General features: G+C 38.9%; 1 pseudogene; it reads right to left on the bottom strand.

Annotated features, from left to right (window-relative positions):
- Positions 1–18,406: 18,406 nt before the first annotated feature.
- LOC125471291 lies at positions 18,407–18,517 on the bottom strand (annotated as a pseudogene).
- Positions 18,518–20,361: the final 1,844 nt, after the last annotated feature.

Below are 20,361 nucleotides of genomic sequence, written 5' to 3'. Positions count from 1 at the left end.
GTCCTTTTCTTCCAAAATCTGCCACATATCTTCTTTCCCCTTTTCTCCTAGTCAATGCCACAAGTCCGTTCCGTTTTCCTCATAGGATTCTGACTTGTTACCCTTTTTCTTGGAGGATTTGGAGTCTTAAAAGCTTCCCAAATTAATTAATTAATGCCTTAACCTTTCTCCCTCTATATATACGCAATTTGCCGCACAAAAAGCTCTCTCCATTCATTTAGCCATCATCCACCCCCTACCACCATCCAACCTATCCATCCATCACCATAATTCATACCCAAACACCCTTGTGCCGCAACAAAGAAGGAGAAAGAAGAGAGGAGAAGCCTTGGACATTTTGGCCATTCAAGCTTGGATTGTTGGAGCATTTCTAGGTGTAATCTATCTTAGTTTTTAATGTTTAATTTATATTCTCTTTGTTTTGCTGTAAACATGAGGAACTAATTTCGTTTTGGCTAAAGTAGACTTTGAAACTGATAGGAGCATATTTATGCTACTTAGTTATGTTGTTTCCTTGCATTTAGTTACTTAATTACTATCTATTTTAGTCTTTTAAGCTATTTTCGTATGTTTTTAGGTCCTAATGGCAAAAGGAGCAAGAAAGTGCATTTTGAGGCTATTTAGAGCAGTTTTGGGCATGGATTGGATAGCTTAACTATGGAGCAATGTGGATGGACGAAATTGAAGTCAAGAGATGCTAGGAAAGGCTAAAAATCTGGAGAAAGAAGTCCAAATGCAAGGAAGATAAGGAAAGAGCAAGAAATAAGGAACCTTATCCAAATTTCCTTATCTTATCCAAACCTTATCCAACCTTATCTTATCTTATCCTATCCTAATCTTTTCCTACCTTAATTCCAACTTCAAAGAGGACTCCTTTTCACATTAAGTCACCTAAATATCAAGTTCTAGAAGCCCTATTTTCGTGCATTAAGTTTATGCCACATTGATAGGAGCATATTCATGCGACTTAATTAGCTTGTTCTCGTGCATTTATGTTGTGTTTACTTATCTATTTCAGTGTTTAAGGCCACTTTTGTGTATTTTCAGATTATAAGGCCAAAGTGTGCAAGAAGATGCAAAGTGGAGCTTTTTGGAGCGAAAGAGGAATGAATGAGTTGAAGACTTGAAGAAACGACGAATTCCTACTCCAACGATGAATTCTTACCAAAACGAGGAATCCTACTCAAACAAGGTTTCCTATTTTAGGAAAGTTAACCCTAAGTTTCCCGTTTTGGTAACCTTTCCTAAATCTTAAACGTCCGTATTTTCTAGCCACTTTGAAGTCCTTGTAGGCGCTTTAGGACACAAAACGAATGCCCTAGCCCAAATTCCAACCAATGCCGTGGGCTTTAGCCCAAGTTCCTTCCCTTGCCATGCAAGGGGGGGCATTTTAGGCCCAAATCCATGCATTAAGCCCTTCACCCTAATTGGCCCAAATCCATGCATTAAGCCCTTCACCCTAATTCTTCCTCCTAATTAGTGCATCCCACCATTCCATTCCATAATTTCCATTAGTGCATCCCACCATTCCATTCACACTTAAATGCCCATTATCCCATTTTTTTTAGCTTTTAATTCCACACCATCCCATTATCCTTTACATCCACTAAACCATGCATCCACACTCACCTAAATAAACCCTAAATTACATCCACTAAACCATCCATCCACCATAATTCCCACCATCCACACCTTTTCCCATCCACCAAATACCTTAAACAAACATCCATTAACACCCATTCTCTTCCTATAAATACCCATTCATTCCATTCACCAAATCATCTCATTTTCCATTGTAATACACAAACACTTCCCCTTCTCCATCTTCTCCATTTCCAATCCATTCCACATACAAACACATCCCAAAACCCGTGCTTAGACCTTGTGCCGCAACAAAGAGGAGGAGAAGAGTGCTTAAACGTTCATACAATTCAAGTTTGAGTTGTTGGAATTTTTAGGTGCTTTCCTTTCCTCGATTTCAATGTTTAAATTCAATTCTCTTTGTCTTGTACGTATGAGGAACTAAACTCCCCTATAGCTAGGGGGTGATTCGAAATATATGTTTATGCTTGCATTATGATTTGAGTACTTCTAATTACGTTTCATAAGTTGTGAATTCAATTTGTTTAACTATTTGATTGATAACCTATTTATGTATGTTTATTGAGAGTGCACGCTTAATTTTCATGCATGAATTTGACGCTAGAATATAAGTGAGTTTCACGTAATAGTTATGAACTTATATTCACAAGTAGTGGAGGTTGCTTATAAACAATCGCGTTAAACAAATTCTTGGCATAAGTTTCATGCAATCATAGTAACGAATGCCTCGTCAACACTTATAGTTTTCATGATGCTTAATGATTCTTGCTTGTATCTCTATTATGCAATTCATGTAGGGAACTTGTGAGGAATGCTTTGGGTTGTCGTATGCAATCATCCAATTCATTAACTTAAGGAAAACTTGACGGTTAATTTAAGCGGACCTAATTAACCCGGGGCGTTGAGAATTCATGGTTTATTGAAATGTAATTAGAAATCTTTTTATTATGCAAGTGTAACATGTGTGGAGATGAACCCCTTGGCTAGCATCCATTCATTCCATTTCGTCAATTTCATATTTACAATTTGTTTTCTTTACAATCTATCCATTTTAGTTTAAATTCGTCCAAAGTCAATCCCCCCATATTTCGTTTAAGTCTTAGTCTTAATCTTTCTTATTTTTAGTTTTGAATTCTTCGAGTTTAGTATAGTGTTTTAGTTTGTGTTCTTACGTTTTTGAGTCAAATCCAAGTGATTAACAATCCCTCCTAATCCCCGGTCCAGAACGATCCCTACTTATACTTATACTACAATTGACAAAAAGAGGGTTTAATTTGTGTGCGTATAATTCTCGCATCAAATTTTGGCGCCGTTGCCGGGGATTAGCAACTTTGCTAATCTCTTGGATTGTTGTATTTTCTTTTGTTTTTATTTTATTCCAGATTCTTAATCTTGTTTTGTTTCTTGTTTTAGGTACCAGTTTATGACTCGGAGTTCTCATCTGATTCGTGAACCTATATCGGTCTTTGACGCCGATTTCGAGCGAGAATTGAGACGAAAGAGAAAGAACCCAGAACCTAGCGAATCAAGTGAAAGCTCCGAGTCCGTTTCTGAATCTGAAGAAGAGAAACCCAAGACAACAGAGGGTGAAGTAGACATGGCAGCAGACAACCGAACAATCAAAGAGCTTTCCGCTTCGGGATTGGACAATGCCGCACCCCTATGTATTCAATATCCTAGGGCGGCTCTAGGCAAGACCGATGAGTTTGAATTGAAGTCAAGCTTGCTGCATCATATTCCTAAGTACCATGGGCTGTCCATGGAAGATCCAAACAAGCATTTGAAGGAGTTTGAAGTTGTATGCTCAAGCATGACACCCATTAATGTTGATGGGAATATTTTGAAGATGAAAGCTTTTCCATTCTCTCTTGTGGAAAAGGCTAAGGATTGGCTTTATGAATTGGCACCCGGGACAGTGACTTCTTGGGAAAGCATGAAGAGAGCGTTCTTGGAGAAGTTTTTCCCTACTTCAAGAGTCATTCTCTTGAGGAAGAAAATTAGCGGAATCCAACAAAGTCAAGGAGAATCTTTTCCGGCATACTATGAGCGTTTTAAAGCCCTTGTTGCATCATGTCCTCAACATCAAATGAAGGAGGAGCTTCTCCTTCAATACTTCTATGAGGGCCTTCTTCCCATTGAAAGGCAAATGCTCGATGCTTCGGCGGGAGGTGCATTGGTGGATAAAACTCCTATGGCAGCCAAGACCCTAATTGCAAACCGTGCTCTAAATGCACAACAATATGAAGGACTTGGACAAAGAGACCCCCCACGGCAACACCAAGTCAATGAGGTAAGTGCCATAACCGAACTTCAAAATCAAATGGCTAACCTTACTACGTTGCTTTCTCAGGTGGTGGAAGGTCCAAAAGTCAAAACCGTAGCTTCTTGTGGAGTATGCTCCATGCAAGGACACCCTACGGACACGTGCCCACAATTGATCGAGAATGGAGGGTGGGAGACACTCAATGCCGTGGGATATGGCAACCAATACCAATCACGTGGTGATCCGTTTTCTAATACTTACAATCCCGGTTGGCGTGATCATCCGAATTTCAAATGGCGAGATCCCCAACAAGGTCAACAACAAAGCGGATTTAGGCAACAACCCCCGGGTTTCTATCAAAAGCCGTTGGCACCACCACAAGCCCAAGCACAACCTGCCCAAAGCAATGTAGGTAATTCAAGTGATAATGATAAGATTTTTCAATTACTTACTACTTTGACGCAGGAAGTCCAAACTCAAAACAAAGAGAGGCAAATCCAAGACAAGAGGGTGGACAACTTGGAGAAGCAAGTGGGACAAATTGCCGAGTTCATGGGGCAAATTAGAGAACAAGGAAGATTACCTAGTTCAACCGTTATGAACCCAAGGGGAGGATTTGAAACCGCTAAAGCCATCATGTTGAGAAGTGGAAAAGAGGTTGGCACCACATCTACACCACCCACAACAAGTCCTAACGAAGAAGAAACGTTGCAACATGAAGAGGAGGCTGAAGGGACACAACCTCCTTTGCCGCAAGCACACAAGGACCCAAATTCATCCAATGCATCACATTCGGCCACCAAAGGTAAGTTGGGTTCAAATTTGATTAATTCTAACCTTGTTCCACCCAATGTTCCTTTTCCTCACAGATTTTTGCAAACAAAGAAGGAGGAGCATGAGAAGGACATTCTTGAAACGTTTAGGAAAGTTCAAGTCAATATCCCGCTCCTAGATGCCATAAAGCAAGTGCCCAAATACGCTAAGTTCTTGAAGGAATTGTGTACTACGAGGAAGAGGGCGTCACACAAAGAGGTAGTAAGGGTAAGTGAGAATGTTTCCGCTGTTTTACAAAGAAAGTTACCACCAAAGTGCAAAGATCCAGGTAGCTTTACAATCCCTTGTATTATTGGTCAAACTAAGTTCGAACATGCTATGTTAGATTTAGGAGCTTCAATTAACGTCATGCCATACTCTATTTATGCTTCAATGAACCTTGGTGAATTGAAAAATGATGGTGTGGTTATTCAGTTGGCCGATAGATCTAATGCCTATCCCAAGGGCGTATTGGAAGATGTCTTAGTGCAGGTGAATAATTTGATCTTCCCGGCGGATTTCTATGTCCTTGAAATGGAGGAAACCACCCATGCTCCATCCTTGCCGATTCTTCTTGGGAGGCCATTCATGAAGACGGCCCGAACGAAGATAGACGTGTTTAAAGGCACTTTAACAATGGAATTCGATGGGGAAGTGATTGATTTTAATATTTCTGAAACTATGAAATTTCCTAATGATGATCACTCATGTTTCTCTATTGATATTCTTGATTCTTTGGCGCAGGCACACCTTGATCAATTACATGGCGATGCACTTGAAACGGTCATTACAAATGGCATCGAAATGAAGAACCACATAACACCCCACGGCACACAATTGAATACCCATGCCGTGGCCTTTGATGAAGATGTGATTGAGATCGTGGCAGCCCTAGAGTCATTGCCACGGCTCCAAGGTAAGTCCCCTAGTCCAAATTCAATTCCAATTTCGACTAATAAGTTGCTTCCTTCTATAGAACAACCACCTACACTTGAGCTCAAACCATTGCCAAATCACTTGAAGTATGTGTTTTTGGGCGAGCAAGACACATTGCCCGTCATTATAGCTTCATCACTCACGGCACAAGAGGAGGAGAAATTGGTGAGGGTTCTCAAAGAGCACAAAGCAGCCATTGGGTGGACTTTGGCCGATATCAAGGGTATAAGCCCTACCACGTGCATGCATCGAATTCTCATGGAAGAAGGCGCCAAACCATCAAGGGAAGCCCAACGTCGACTCAACCCACCAATGATGGAAGTAGTGAAGAAGGAAATCATCAAGATGCTAGATTGTGGCGTCATCTATCCCATCTCGGATAGTTGTTGGGTTTCACCGGTCCAAGTGGTTCCCAAGAAGTCTGGAGTCACGGTGGTGAAGAATGAAGAAGATGAACTTGTGCCTACACGCATTCAAACCGGTTGGAGGGTGTGCATTGACTATAGGAAGCTCAATGCCGCAACAAGGAAAGATCACTTCCCTTTACCATTCATTGATCAAATGCTTGAAAGGTTAGCTGGTCATTCTTTTTATTGCTTTCTTGATGGTTATTCGGGTTATAATCAAATTGTCATAGCGCCGGATGATCAAGAAAAGACCACCTTTACTTGTCCATTTGGTACTTTCGCATATCGTCGTATGCCATTTGGTTTATGCAATGCACCGGCCACTTTCCAACGATGCATGGTAAGTATCTTCTCTGATTATGTTGAAAAGATAATTGAAGTATTTATGGACGATTTTAGTGTGTTTGGAGACTCATTTGATGCTTGTTTGCGTAATCTCACTTTAATCTTGAAAAGATGCATGGAAACTAACCTTGTTTTGAATTGGGAAAAATGTCATTTTATGGTTAAACAAGGTATAGTTTTGGGTCATATCATCTCAGAAAAAGGGATTGAAGTTGATAAGTCTAAAATAGATCTTGTACGTCACTTACCCTCTCCTACTTCGGTTAGAGAGGTCCGTTCTTTTCTTGGCCATGCAGGATTCTATAGGCGATTTATCAAAGATTTCTCAAAAGTTGCACAACCTCTTTGCCGCCTCCTACAAAAAGACGTGGCATTTGAATTCACTAAGGAGTGCACGGCATCATTCAACCAACTCAAGGAGTTGTTGACCACGACACCCATTATTGTTCCCCCGGATTGGAGCCTCCCGTTCGAGCTTATGTGTGATGCGTCCGATTATGCTTTAGGGGCTGTTTTGGGACAAAGAAAGGACAAGAGGCCGCATGTCATCTACTATGCCTCACGGACGTTGAACGATGCCCAGTTGAACTACTCCACTACGGAGAAAGAACTTCTTGCCGTTGTCTTTGCTTTAGATAAATTTCGATCATATCTAATTGGTACTAAAGTAATTGTTTTCACTGATCATGCAGCTCTAAAGTACTTGCTCACCAAAAAGGAGGCCAAGCCCCGACTAATTCGGTGGATGTTGTTACTTCAAGAGTTCGACATCGAGATTCGTGACAAGAAGGGAAGTGAAAACGTGGTGGCTGACCACCTAAGCCGAATGGTGCATAATGAGGAGTCCCTACCCATTGCAGAGACATTCCCCGATGAACAATTGCTGTCCATAAAGGTTAGTACACCTTGGTATGCCGATATAGTCAATTTTTTGGTGTCAAAACGTATTCCAAGTGAGTTCAATAGGCACCAACGTGACAAACTTAGGCATGATGCACGGTTTTATGTATGGGATGATCCTTACTTATGGAAATTTTGCCCCGATCAGATTACACGTCGTTGTGTGCACGATTCTGAATGTCATTCAATTTTGAGTTTTTGTCACACATATGCATGTGGAGGGCACTTTGGCACACAACGCACAGCCCTCAAGGTGTTACAAAGTGGATTCTATTGGCCTAGTATTTTTAAAGATGCTAAAACTTTTTGCTTAACATGTGATAAATGCCAACGAATGGGTGGAATTAGTGCAAGGGACCAAATGCCGCAGGTTTCTATCCTAAATGTCGAAATTTTTGATGTTTGGGGTATTGATTTTATGGGTCCCTTCCCTTCATCGTATGGTTTCATGTATATTTTGCTTGCGGTTGATTATGTGTCAAAATGGGTGGAAGCCAAGGCCACCCGGACTAATGATTCTAAAGTGGTTACAGATTTTATTAGAACTAACATTTTTGCAAGGTTTGGAATGCCACGAGTAATCATTAGTGATGGAGGGTCACACTTTTGCAATCGGACCATTGAAGCGTTATTGAGGAAATACCATGTCACCCATAAGGTTTCTACACCTTACCATCCTCAAACGAATGGCCAAGCCGAGGTTTCCAACCGAGAGATCAAGCAAATACTTGAGAAGACCGTTGGGCCAACAAGGAAGGATTGGAGCTTACGGTTAGATGATGCACTTTGGGCGTATCGTACGGCGTATAAAACCCCCATTGGGATGTCCCCCTTTCGACTTGTCTATGGCAAGGCGTGCCATCTTCCCGTGGAGTTGGAGCATAAAGCTCTTTGGGCCGTCAAGAAGTTCAACATGCACTTAGATGAAGCGGGAAGCCATAGGAAATTCCAACTGAATGAGCTTGATGAAATACGGCACGAGGCGTACGAGAATGCAAGCATTTACAAGCAAAAGACCAAAGCTTTCCATGACAACATGATCCGTGGGAAATCCTTCTCCATTGGGCAGAAAGTGCTATTGTTCAATTCCCGTTTACGTTTGTTTCCCGGAAAGTTACGTTCCAAGTGGATTGGACCGTTTGTTGTTACTAATGTTTTTGTTCATGGTGCAGTCCAAATCCAAAGCTTGAAAACGGAACATGAATTTAAGGTGAACGGGCATCGTTTGAAGGCCTATTATGAGAACTTTGTGGAGCACACTGTGGATGACACCCCCTTGGGTGCCGTGGGCTCCAATCTGGAGTGATTGGGTTCTTCGTCCGGCTGTACGACGTTAAAGCAAGCGCTACTTGGGAGGCAACCCATGCATTCAACAACGGAAGACCTAGAAAGCACTCCAATTCCAGATTTGCGTTCCTAAACTCTTCTCTTTGTTGCTATTTCGTTCTGCCATGTTAGGTTGTTTAGTTGTTGTTTTGTTTGTTTACTTGTTAATTGTGTGAGTCTATGCTTGAAACATTGAGGACAATGTTTGATTTAAGTGTGGGGGGGTAACTAAAGTGTTTTGATGCAAATTCGTAGGGTTTTATCCACCATAACTTCTAATGTTGTTTCTTGCTGTTTTTAAAATGTTTCTAAACTGTTTTAGCGTGTTTTGACTTAAAAATTCGAAAATCCCATAAAAAATTTGAAAAATTGTTTTGAAAAACCCAAAAAGAGTTGTTTTAAAGTTGTTTTTGTGTGTGTGTTTGTGTCTTAGGGTACCTTCCAACACAATGATGAGGATTTGGTTTTTAATTGCATGACGGTTAAAGAAAGTTACAAACATGGATGGACGTTTGATATACTCTTTGGTTTATGCTTGGTTGTAGTTATAGTTCACGAATTCACATGTAATCACAAAGAAAAAAATTAGTTTTTGTAACATGCTTGAAGGAATGAGCTCAAACTAACACTACATCCCTGTGAGACTTGAGCTTAAACGTTTATTTGGAGAGTTAAAATCTGTGCATTCTTTGTTTTCTAAGTCGTTGCATGATCTCATTATTCTTTGCTTGGTTACTACTTAGAAGGCGTTTTATCACTTAGTTCCAAATGCTAGAACTTATGCCCATTTCATTCAAAGCATGTCATTGATTTGCATACCACATATTCAAGATGAAGTTGTGTAGTGACCACCATCAAAGCCAAACAGCCATGTGCCCTTCACTCATTTTGTGTTTAAGTTTAACCCCATCGAGCCGTGTTAGCACATATTCTTTGTTAACCCGCATTATCCTCACCTAGCCTAGATTAGGACCATCCTTACCCTTGTTCTTGAAGCATAGTAAGCAAGGAATTCCTTTTGATTAATGTGTTGCAGAAAATAAGTGTGGGGGAAAGTGTATTCATGTGAGTTTTTGTGCCATAGGCACGGTAAGAAAAAAAAAAAAAAAAAAAAAAAAAAAAAAAAAAAAAAGAAAAGAAAGAAAAAGAAAAGAAAAAAATGGAAAAAGAGTTGAAAATAGTTGAAAAGTATTGGTTGTTGAAGTAAGGGCCCAAAACAATGAATTAGGCCGTAAGAGTTGTTTGAATCTCCCCTATTTGTTTAAAAGTTGATTTCTGCATTCTAAGGGAATTCTAGGTCTTAATTTCATTACTTTACTTATTATTGCTTAAAGAACGTTTGTTATTCCTTACCTTCCCTTGTTAGCCAAAACCCCAAGCCCCGTTACAACCCTTGACTTCTATCTTGAGTGTTGTGCATTTCAAATGTGGAGTTTGAATTTGGTATGAGCATATGGTGTCACTGGTTCTCGCATCTAAGTAGTAGCATCCCATTCATGAGATCATATCCATACACGTTTAATTACTCCCGAAATTGCTTTCTTTGTATAACGTATATGAGTACTAGTCTTTCATGTTTACATCAATCTTCTCACATATAACTAGTGTAGGGTGTGTAGTCAGAAAATCTGAGTGAAAATAGAGAGCATAACTAGTGAGGAATTGAGGGAATTCTCTAAGGCATGTTACTACATTCAAAATGTGTTTTAATTGATTAAATGCGAACTAGTGAATGGTGACTATGAGTAAGTATGTGCTTGAGGGGAAAGAAGACTAAAAGCTATGTGTGTAATGATCTTAGACATGTCATGTTTCATTGGAAATCCCTGAGGCAAACGTTGGAAGGTTTAGGTTATGTTTTGTTTGTTTTGTTGCGTTTTGTTTACTGTAGTTGTTTTGTTTTGCTCGAGGACTAGCAAAAGTTAAGTGTGGGGGAATTTGATAGGAGCATATTCATGCGACTTAATTAGCTTGTTCTCGTGCATTTATGTTGTGTTTACTTATCTATTTCAGTGTTTAAGGCCACTTTTGTGTATTTTCAGATTATAAGGCCAAAGTGTGCAAGAAGATGCAAAGTGGAGCTTTTTGGAGCGAAAGAGGAATGAATGAGTTGAAGACTTGAAGAAACGACGAATTCCTACTCCAACGATGAATTCTTACCAAAACGAGGAATCCTACTCAAACAAGGTTTCCTATTTTAGGAAAGTTAACCCTAAGTTTCCCGTTTTGGTAACCTTTCCTAAATCTTAAACGTCCGTATTTTCTAGCCACTTTGAAGTCCTTGTAGGCGCTTTAGGACACAAAACGAATGCCCTAGCCCAAATTCCAACCAATGCTGTGGGCTTTAGCCCAAGTTCCTTCCCTTGCCATGCAAGGGGGGGCATTTTAGGCCCAAATCCATGCATTAAGCCCTTCACCCTAATTGGCCCAAATCCATGCATTAAGCCCTTCACCCTAATTCTTCCTCCTAATTAGTGCATCCCACCATTCCATTCCATAATTTCCATTAGTGCATCCCACCATTCCATTCACACTTAAATGCCCATTATCCCATTTTTTTTAGCTTTTAATTCCACACCATCCCATTATCCTTTACATCCACTAAACCATGCATCCACACTCACCTAAATAAACCCTAAATTACATCCACTAAACCATCCATCCACCATAATTCCCACCATCCACACCTTTTCCCATCCACCAAATACCTTAAACAAACATCCATTAACACCCATTCTCTTCCTATAAATACCCATTCATTCCATTCACCAAATCATCTCATTTTCCATTGTAATACACAAACACTTCCCCTTCTCCATCTTCTCCATTTCCAATCCATTCCACATACAAACACATCCCAAAACCCGTGCTTAGACCTTGTGCCGCAACAAAGAGGAGGAGAAGAGTGCTTAAACGTTCATACAATTCAAGTTTGAGTTGTTGGAATTTTTAGGTGCTTTCCTTTCCTCGATTTCAATGTTTAAATTCAATTCTCTTTGTCTTGTACGTATGAGGAACTAAACTCCCCTATAGCTAGGGGGTGATTCGAAATATATGTTTATGCTTGCATTATGATTTGAGTACTTCTAATTACGTTTCATAAGTTGTGAATTCAATTTGTTTAACTATTTGATTGATAACCTATTTATGTATGTTTATTGAGAGTGCACGCTTAATTTTCATGCATGAATTTGACGCTAGAATATAAGTGAGTTTCACGTAATAGTTATGAACTTATATTCACAAGTAGTGGAGGTTGCTTATAAACAATCGCGTTAAACAAATTCTTGGCATAAGTTTCATGCAATCATAGTAACGAATGCCTCGTCAACACTTATAGTTTTCATGATGCTTAATGATTCTTGCTTGTATCTCTATTATGCAATTCATGTAGGGAACTTGTGAGGAATGCTTTGGGTTGTCGTATGCAATCATCCAATTCATTAACTTAAGGAAAACTTGACGGTTAATTTAAGCGGACCTAATTAACCCGGGGCGTTGAGAATTCATGGTTTATTGAAATGTAATTAGAAATCTTTTTATTATGCAAGTGTAACATGTGTGGAGATGAACCCCTTGGCTAGCATCCATTCATTCCATTTCGTCAATTTCATATTTACAATTTGTTTTCTTTACAATCTATCCATTTTAGTTTAAATTCGTCCAAAGTCAATCCCCCCATATTTCGTTTAAGTCTTAGTCTTAATCTTTCTTATTTTTAGTTTTGAATTCTTCGAGTTTAGTATAGTGTTTTAGTTTGTGTTCTTACGTTTTTGAGTCAAATCCAAGTGATTAACAATCCCTCCTAATCCCCGGTCCAGAACGATCCCTACTTATACTTATACTACAATTGACAAAAAGAGGGTTTAATTTGTGTGCGTATAATTCTCGCATCACACATGTAACCCTTCTAGAAGTTCTAGAATCTGCCACAAGGACCATTCCTTGTCCTCCTTGGAATCTGATTGAAAGTATCCTTGTTCTTTGGTGATTTAGAGTCCTAATTCCTCTCCTTTTCAGCCCAAATTCGTGCCTCCCCTTCACCCTATACATACTTGATGCCACAACACTCAAAAACCACCACCCTCTACCCCAAATTCACACCACACCATCCACCACACCTCAAGAGCCTAAATTCACACAAATCCCCATTGTTGGCAGCAAGGAAGGAAGGAGGAGCCACCTGGAGTGTTTCTAGGTGTATTCAATCTTTGTTTTCAATGTTTAATTTATATTCTCTTTGTTCTGTTGTAAACATGAGGAACTAATTTTGTTTTGGCTAGAGGAGATGATAGAAGCATATTCATGCGACTTAAATGGCTAGTTCTCGTGCATTTACGTTATGTTTCTTTAGTTATTTTAGTCCTTTATGCTTCTTTTGTGTGTTTTCAGGTTCTAAGGGCAAAGTATGCAAAAGGGTGCATTTTGGTGCATTTTGGAGTAGTTTGGGGCGTTAAATGGATTGCATATACTTGAAGCCAAGTAGATGGACGAAATTGAAGACCAAAGGAGGCCCTTTGTACCAGAAATTCACACCAACACATCCCATTTCAGATTGCATTCCAATCATTCCAGCCAAGCCACATGCACTCCCTTTAATTTATTCAACCCAGCTGTCAAAGCACATGCACATTCACCCTAATCATTCACATACACAATCTGCCATCATTCACACATTCATTCCACATGCATTCATCAACATATCTAGCTGTCACTCACATGCATTCCCTTCATATAAATCAGCCACATGCACCCATAATCATTCAACCAACTTTGCACATGCACTCCCACCCTTTAATCACATGCATAAATCAGCCACATGCTTCTCCCATCACCATTCCAGATTTCCACCAAGTTCCTAGCTGTCATATTCCCTCCTTTTCACCTATAAATAAGCATCCATTGCAGCCACAATTCATTCATTCTCATTCACTCTTCCATATTCAGAATGTAGACCATCAAACCACCCTTGCCGTGCCCTCCTTACCAATCCAAACACCACCAGAAATCATCCCATTGCCGTGGCCTCCCTCATCCATTTCCATAATTCCCCAATCCATTCAACACACCAAAACTCACCTTAGACCTTGTGCTACAACGAAGAGGAGGAGAAGAGTGCCTAAACGTTCATACAATTCAAGTTTGAGTTGTTGGAATGTTTAGGTGTTTCTTTTCCTCAATTCCAATGTTTAATTTCAATTCTCTTTGTTTTGTACGTATGAGGAACTAAACCCCCCCCCCCCTTGGCTAGGGGGGGATTCGAAATATATGTTTATGCTTGCATTTTGATTTGATTACTTCTAGTTGCGTTTCATAAGTTGTGGATTCAATTTGTTTAACTGTTTGATTGATAACTTATTTATGTATGTTTATTGACAGTGCACGCTTAATTTTCATGCATGAATATGACGCTAGAATATAAGTGAGTTTCACCTAATAGTTATGAACTTATATTCACAAGTAGTGGAGGTTGCTTATAAACAATCGCGTTAAATGAATTCTTGGCAAGAGTATCATGCATTCATAGTTACAATTGCCTCGTCAACACTTATAATTTTCGTAGAACATAATGATCTCTCATTGTATCTCTTCTATGCATTCATGTTGAGAACCATTGGAGAATGATTTGAATTGTCGCATGCATCATCCAATTCAATAACATAAGGAAAATTTGAAGGTTAATTAGTGCATCACGGTTAACTTGGGGTGTTGAGCATCATGGTTTATTGAAAAGCAATTGGAAATCGTTTTATTACGCAAGTGTAACATGTGTGGAGATGAACCCCTTGGCTAGCATCCATTCATTCCATTTCACCAATTTCATATTTACATTCTGTTTTAATTGCAATTTGTTCATTTAGTTTAATTTCGTCAAAACTCAATCCCCCTTTACTTTATTGTGCAATTTAGTTAGAAAGTGTCTTAGTTTGTGTTTATAAGTGTTTTGATTCAAGTTATTACACAAATTCGTCCAAATTCACCAAAGTGCTCAAAACTGCCCAGAAAGTCTTTTTAAGGCAGTTTTGAGTGTTTTGGGTGATGTTTGAGTCTTTTGGTTTGTTTTAGTATTTTAAGCGTTTAGTTTCGCATTCTTTGAGTCTAGTTTAGTGTTTTAAACTTTATTTTACGTTTTTGAGTCAGTTTCCAAGTGATTTGCAATCCCTCCTAATCCCCGGTTAAGAACGATCCCTACTTATACTTATACTACAATTGTCAAAAAGAGGGTTTAATTTGTGTGCGTATAATTCTCGCATCAGGAGACTTTGAAACCATGATTATATTTGCAATATGAATTGATTAATTTCAGTTGTGATTTCATAAATGGTGAATGCAATTTACTTAACCGTTTGATGGATAACTTATTTTTGTTTGTTGATTAAGGGTGCACACTTAATTTGCATGCTTGAATTTGGTGCTAGAATATAAGGGAGTTTCACATAATCGTTACAAACTTATATTCACAAGTAGTTAAGGTTGTTTTCACAATCATGTTAAGTAAATTCCTAGCATGAGTATCATGATGTCATAGTTAGAAGTGCTTTGTCAATATTTATGATTTTCATGGAACGTAATGATCTTTGATTGTATCTATATTATGATGTCATGTAGGGGACTTTTGAAGAATGCTTTGGGTTGTCATATGATGTCATCCAATCCAATAACTTAAAGAAAATCTAAGGGTTAATTCGTGATGTCACGGTTAATCTGGGGTGTTGAGGTTCATGGTTTATCGAAAAACAACTGGAAATCAATTTGTATGCAAGTGTGTCATGTGTGGAGAAGGACCCTCTAGCTAGCTAATCACCCATCCATATCCCCAAATTCGTCCAAACCTTGTTTAAGTCTTTTAGTTACTTGTTTTATCTTAAATTCGTCAAAAACCCAATTGATAAGTCACATTTTGTATACATTTATATCTTCATTATTTGGCGTCTTTGTGATTGTTTTGGATTAAACTAGTTGCATTTTACCTTATTTGGTGTTAGTGTGCAGCCAAGGGTGAAATTGGATCAATGGGAAGGCAATTGAAGTAAAAACATTCCAGAAAAGATGTGAAGTGTTAAGAAATGCAATTCGGCCATATTGGGTGATTCTAAACAAGGCAAAATCATTGAAGTCAGCTATGTGGTTCCAACACCAAAACATGCATTCACATGCATGTCACAACCTTGGCCGTGCATTCTACTACTTGTCCATCTCCCTTTTGCGCCAAAAACACCATTTCCATCACTTAATTCATTCAGCCATTTTGACACCAATAAACACAATCATGCCGTGCACCCCCATGTGATTGCAAGTCAGATTATGCATTCCATTACCTTTCTCCATTTCATCTTTCCAGAAATCCACATGCTTGCACATCTCCCTTTTGTTATTCACCCATTATTCCAGAAAATCACTCATTTCTTGTTCAGGCCGTGTGTTTTATTCCCATTTCCAGATTTGTATAAACAATTTCTGGTGCTCTAATTCACCTTTGCAGGTTCCACTCACTTGTTGCAGCAAGGGCACATGCATTTTGATTAAACAAACCACATGCTTGCAGACCTTGTCCATGTCATGCGTCCACTACCTCAGAAACCCATCATTCCATCTGATTTATGCTCTGCCATCTGAGTTAAACAAATTCCAGATCCAATCTGAATGTTGGGGACACATTCCTTTCTATAAAACAAGTTTCACTTCACACAAGAGGTGGTTCCGAAAATGTTCTTCTTCATTCAGTCCATTACACACACTTAAACTCTCCCATTTCACTCCATTCTATGTCCATTTCTGTCCCAAGGGCAGAAACCATTCAACCAAACCAATCTAGTTCATCCGCACCACATTTGGAGAAGCAACACCAAGGGACTCTTCAAGGACTTCAACATCAGTTTTGCTTCAAGGGTTCATTCTTATCAATTCTATGTTCATTCATGTTTTATATTTTTATGTCAAATCTTTTGTAGACATGAATTGTAACTAAGCTTCCTCTAGGGATTCGATGTAACCTTGCAAAGTTTGCTATGTAATTAAGTTAGAATGCTCAGTTTGTCCATCTATTTCTTGTTTCATTCTCTGATTTAATGGTGACTTAGTGTGTTGATTTTAATGTTTGATCATCATTTGAATTAATCACAAAGTTGTGTAGCCAAGATTAGAACACACATCATGCATAATCTTGGTAGATATGTGAATGAATGAAGGGATTGTTTAGCACACATCCTGCCGAGTTAATCCCTTTAGTTTTATGAAAGTTTCTTGTGCATTACATACTCTTGATTATAAACCAAAGTTGCACATCACAATTAGGTTCATGATTAGAGACATTTGATCAAATCCACACATCATATGGTTGATCATTTCCAAGTGAAACAAACTCAAGAAATAGGTAGATGAATGAGTACAAACTAACTTAACAAACATGGACTTAGTTGAGCAATGGTGAAATCGAATCCCTAGTTTCATTTCCATTGATACTATCCCATTATATTAGTTATCGATTCATTGATTTGTGTTTACTTCATTTTCTTATGCTTTCAAGTTACAACAACAAATATGCCTAGTTTGACTAGTTTGATTCATATTCCAAATCTGCCTATTTAGACTAGTTTGATTCATTTCATAGAGTTCTTGCAAAACAAGTAATTACATAGGTCCAATTAGTCCCTGTGGATTCGACACCCTTGCTTGTGCCATTATACTAAATATATTCTAGCATTAGGAAGGAAATATACATCAACAAAAATGGCGCCGTTGCCGGGGACTGATTTCAGTCCCTTGTAATTGCTTGTTTGCTTGTTTGCTATTTTGATTAGTGTCAAGGTTCATAACTTGTCAAATTGATAACTGGAAGTTGATTTAAGTTGCATACATTTCATGTGTGGAAAAGAATCCCTTAGCCATTCCATTATCCATTGGTTTACATCAATTTGCTTTACAATCTGTTTTCTTTATAATCTGTCCATTTAATTGCATTTCGTCCAAATACAAATTCCCCCCATATTTTGTTAAGTCTTAGGCTTAGAATCTGTCTTATCTTGTGTTTTGAAGTATTTTGAGTCAAGTCCAAACCTAATTTTCGTCCAAAGTTGACTTTAGTGTCAAAACTGCCCAGTTTGTGTTTTTAGGCAGTTTTGAGAGTTTTTAGCTTGTTTTGAGTCTTGTGAATCTGTTTTGAGTCCCTTGAGTCTTTTCAAACGTTTTTAAGTTTATTTTTGTTCTTTTCATGGTTGTTTGCTTCTTGATTTTCATTCAAACTTGTGTTACTTTGTTTCAGGTAGTATATGTCAAATAGACTTGTTGAGTTAGGCCAAAGAATTGAAAGGTTAAAGGGCCACACTTTGGACAACTTTGTGCCATCAAGTTCATCCTTTATCCGTGAGGAAGAGGAAAGGATTTCACCTAGTTCAACAAGTAAAGGATCTGAGCAAGTTGATTGGGAAAGAGAGGAAGAGATGGCGGGCAACCTAGATGAACTTAGAGCTTTGGAGGACTTTGCTCAACCAATCATACCAAATTCACCTTCATGCATCTTGCTGCCCACAGAAGCTAGAAACTATGATCTCAAATCTTCACATTTCCATATGTTTCCCTCATTTTATGGCTTACCTAATAAAGACCCTTTAGCTCATATTAAAGAGTTTTACAATGTTGTGAGTGGTTTACCTTTGCAGGGAGTAAGTGAAGCAAATTTGAGGATGAGAGTGTTTCCTTACACCTTGAAAGATAAGGCCAAGAGTTGGTTGATGACTCTAACACCAGGTTCCCTCACCACATGGGATGCCGTGGCTAAGAAGTTCTTGGAGAAGTTCTTTTCCACTCAAAAGATAGCCACATTAAGGGGACAAATCTTCAACTTCAAACAAGATGATGGAGAACCTTTCAATTAGTGTTGGGAGCGTTTTAAAGGCCTCTTGTTGCAATGTCCACACCATGGGTTACCTTTTCACTTACAAATGCAAATTTTCTATGATGGACTAACCCAAAATTGTCAATCAACTGTTGATAATGCAGCAGGTGGAGCATTGAAGAAAAAGAATGCTCAAGAGTCATATAACATTTATGAGATGTTGGGGTCTAATGCTCAACACAAAGATTTAAGGGGTAAGAAAGTTGGAGTCTATGAAACAAGTTCTAACCATGAGCTTTTGTTGCAGGTAGCTAACCTAGAAAGGAAGCTTGAATCCGTGCTCAATATGGTGCCAAAAACTAATGAAGTGTGTGCCATTTGCAACATACCAAGCCATCCTACTCACCAATGTCCATCTAGGGAGGCTTACCCCGAGTATGTTCAAGAACAAGTGAACCTCATGAATTCTTACAACCAAAGGCCAAGGAATGATGTGTATTCCAATACATATAACTCAAGTTGGAGAGATCATCCCAACCTTTCATGGAAGAACAACAATCAATTCCAAAATTTCCAACCAAAACCTGCCCCTACCCTTGAGGACACGGTTAAATTGTTAGCCCAAAACACCTTGCAATTCCAACATTCCACAAATAGCACCCTCCAACAACATTCAGCAGCCCTAACCAAAATGGAAACACAATTGGGGCAGATTGCAGATGCTTTGAACCAAAGAGAAGTTGGAAAGTTTCCAAGCCAACCCGTGATACTCCAAAGGAACCAAGAGCAAGCCAAAGCAATCACTACACTTAGAAGTGGTAAGGTTATTGATAATAGGGTTGGCAATGAAGTTACTAATGAATATGATTATGTGAATGCAGGTGTTACTCAAGGAGACAATGAGAAACCAAACGAGGAACCAAGCCATGCTACTTCCTCACTTGAAGCACCAAATCTTCACAAGGCTGAGAAACCATACACTCCACCAATACCATTCCCTGGAAGACTTGCCAAGAGCAAGCAGGATAAGTCATTCAAAGAAATTTTTGATATACTAAGCAAAGTGAATGTTAACTTACCTTTGCTTGATGTCATTAGGAACATGCCAGCATATGGGAAGTTCTTCAAGGAGTTAAACAGCTACAAAAGGAAGTATGGACCACATGAGAAGGTAGTGGTGTCTGAGAATGTGAGTGCAGTTTTGCAAAGAAAACTTCCACCAAAGCTCAAGGATCCAGGAAGTTTCTCTATCAACATCACCATAGGGGACAAGAAAGTAGAGAAGGCAATGCTTGATTTGGGTGCTAGCATCAACTTAATGCCTTATTCAGTGTACCTTCAACTAGGTTTGGGAGATTTGAAAGCCACCACCATTTCATTACAACTTGCAGACAGATCTGTGAAATATCCAAGAGGTATAGTAGAAGATATTCTAGTTCAAGTTGATAAACTAATCTTGCCTGCAGATTTTGTAGTGTTGGACATGGAAGAAGCTCCTATACATGATCGAGAGTTGCCTATATTGCTTGGGAGACCTTTCATGGCCACGGCCAAGACCATCATTGATGTGCAAAATGGACTCCTCACTATGACAGTGTTAGGAGAGACAGTTCAATTCAAAGTGTTTGAATCTCTTTCTCATCCTTCTTCATCCCTTGATTGTTATGCCATTGATGTGCTTGATTCACTTGTATTCTCTAAGTTCTTGCAGGCACAATCGAATGAACCATTACAAACTGTTTTGAGTCAATCTCAAGATGAGTTTGATGAAGAAGATGCACTCATGGAAGAAATAGCTGCCTTGGATGCATTAGCATTGTATCCTTTGAATGTTTCACCTCTTTTAGAGCCTTTAGAATCATCAATGTCACATCTAATTCCTTCCACTGTTAAGGCACCAAAACTTGAACTTAAACCACTTCCACCACATCTAA

Source organism: the organism of the source record quoted next, unplaced genomic scaffold (genome assembly GCF_019419815.1).
Source record: "Pyrus x bretschneideri cultivar Hongxiangsu unplaced genomic scaffold, Pyrus_bretschneideri_v1 Contig106, whole genome shotgun sequence".
NCBI classification, from domain to species: domain Eukaryota; kingdom Viridiplantae; phylum Streptophyta; class Magnoliopsida; order Rosales; family Rosaceae; genus Pyrus; species Pyrus x bretschneideri.
The sequence above is the reverse complement of the archived record's forward strand: the minus strand, read 5'-3'. Positions and strand labels throughout refer to the sequence as shown.